Source organism: Octopus sinensis, linkage group LG29 (genome assembly GCF_006345805.1).
Source record: "Octopus sinensis linkage group LG29, ASM634580v1, whole genome shotgun sequence".
NCBI classification, from domain to species: Eukaryota; Metazoa; Mollusca; class Cephalopoda; order Octopoda; family Octopodidae; genus Octopus; species Octopus sinensis.
In genome coordinates, this window is record NC_043025.1 from 16,359,716 (window position 1) to 16,362,215 (window position 2,500).

Consider the following 2,500-nt stretch of genomic DNA (forward strand, 5'->3'; position numbering starts at 1 on the left):
TTTCGAATCTTACCACAAGTTCTCAAACCTTTCCACATCTTTTTTCGAATCTCTTCAAATTTATTCTCACGTCTTTCTTCAGATTTACCAAATATATTTTTCAAATCTATTTTCTTCACACAATTTTTAGAATCTGTACCACAACTTTTTCTAATTTCCCGTATCTTTTTCAAAATTTTCAACATCTTCTTAAAATACCTATTTTTTTCAAATCCAGTGTGCGTACATCCGTTCCAGATCAATCGATCCTTACGTGCCCCTTGAATGTTGTACCAAATGTTACACATATCCTCTCATCTATCACGCATCTTTTAAACATCTGTTTTACAACTGCTATTCATTTGTTCTTCTTTTGATCTATGTCTATTTGTAATCTGGATTAATTTCTAAGGAAATTCGGGTTATTTCTACACATCTAATATTCGCCTGCTACCTAATTTCTACATGTCTGCTGCACAACTGCTATTCATCTGTTCCATGGCTGTTTCGTCTGTTTTTAGCTTATATCATTTAGGTTTTTTTCTAAAAAGTGTCTACAGCATCTGTCAATTTTGAATCCCGAACCGAACGAAGAGTTGCATAAGGTCTGCTCACCTAAATTCGGTTTATGATTCTATTATGTTTTCTTTTTCCTGCTTCTATTCCACATCTGTTTCATGTATATTTTGACTTTGTATTATTTGGAACTTGCTATAATATATCTCCATTGAAAATGATAATTTTGAAGCCTGAACGCATTCTGTCTTCGATCACATTGTTTATATATACGTATTCGTATATGGAACGCCGTAACTTACAGTGCTGGCTCTGAATTCTGTAGATTGGCTGTTTAAGCAATGTGTTCCTGATGAAAGAGCAATAACTCTTGAAATATGCATATACACCAATTACCTGTTTTCAATCGTCGATCGCATTGTTTAATGTTTACGTTGCTGACAATTTTGAAGCCTGAGCACATCTCTTACTTCCCTGCTACACGCTTATTCCTCATCTCTTACACACTCATTTTCAGTTTATATCATTTAAGCTTTTCCTGTCTATTTTGAATCTCGAACCATATCCTTCACACACTTGATACATATATATCCATCTATAATACACCTATTTCATGTTTTCCCTACATCTCTTGTTCTATACATGTCCCACGTCTGTACCATATTCATTTTTAAGTTGTATTATTTGGTCTTACTATGAAATATTTCTATGGAAACTAACAGTTCTGAAATTTAAACAAAACCTGATACACGTCTTCCGCTCTCCTACTACACATCTCTTGCATGTCTGTTCTTAATTTGAATTATTTTTATGAAATATTTATTTGGAAATTAACTTGGAATTTTTAATCAAAAGTTGCTCGTCAATCACACACTTTCACGTTAATATATATATATATATATATATATATATTACAAACCTTCCGCAAGTGTTTCACATCTGTTCCACATCTGTTCAAAGACTAGTTATTTTTTGTGTAGCATCTCAAGCCCTATCATCATTTTCGAGTCGGCTTCTTTCCTTCTAAGGTAAGTCCATTCCTTTGGGAATCGTAAAAGCTGAAAACTATATCTGAAGTACGTCTGCAGTACGCCTGTTTTTAATTTGGATTAATTAGACTTGTAAGAAAATATTTCTTTGAAAGCTGTTAAATTTGGATCTCAAGTCAAATCTTAAATCTTGACCAATGATTAACATATCTGCTGCACATCTGTTCCGCGTCGGTTCACACACTATTTACTTTTTGTGTTGGATCCCAAGTCCTAACTTTACCATTTTTGAACCGGCTTCTTTTCTCCTAAAGAAACCCTGTTTCTTTGGGAATAATGAAACAAAAATCAAAACCATATCCATCCTACATCTGTTTGTAATTTGGATTAATTGGACTCGCTTTAAAGTATTCCTATAAAAACATAATTTTTTATCTCAGATCGAATCTTAAATTTTAACCAAAAAATTTTAACATTTGTGGCACATCTGTTCTATGTCTGCTCCACATCTGTTCAGGCACTATTTTACTTACTGTGTTGCATCCTAAGCCCCCCCCCCCGGCCGCTTTTTGGGTTGTCGGTTTCTTTCTAGAGAAATCCTGTTACATTGGAAATCAAGAAACAAAAGCTAAAACCACATCTGCCTTACATCTGTTTGTAATTTGGACTAACTGGACTCGTTTTAAAATATTACCGTGAAAGCCTAATTTTGAATCTCAGATCAAATCTTTGATCAAAAATTTACATATCAACTCCACGTCTGTTTCATATCTGTTTCACGTCTGTTCTACGTCATTTCCACATATGTTCAACATCTGTTCAACATCTGTTCTGCATCTGTTCAACATCTGTTCGACGACCGTTCTACATCTGTTCCACGTCTTTCTGCATCTCTTCCACGTTTGTTCTACATCTATTCAGACACTTTCCGTGTTGCCTCTCGGGTTTTTTTTCTGAAGGAGACCATTACTTTGGGAACCCTAAAACCAAAACCAAAACCACTTCTTAACTCACAT

At 34.4% G+C, this 2,500-nt stretch overlaps 1 protein-coding gene across 2 annotated transcripts in view; it reads left to right on the forward strand.

The window, feature by feature from the left end:
• LOC115226054 (short transient receptor potential channel 3-like) overlaps nt 1-2,500 on the forward strand; it is a 56,163-nt gene that overhangs the window by 2,393 nt on the left and 51,270 nt on the right. The gene's annotated exons all lie outside the window — the stretch shown is intronic.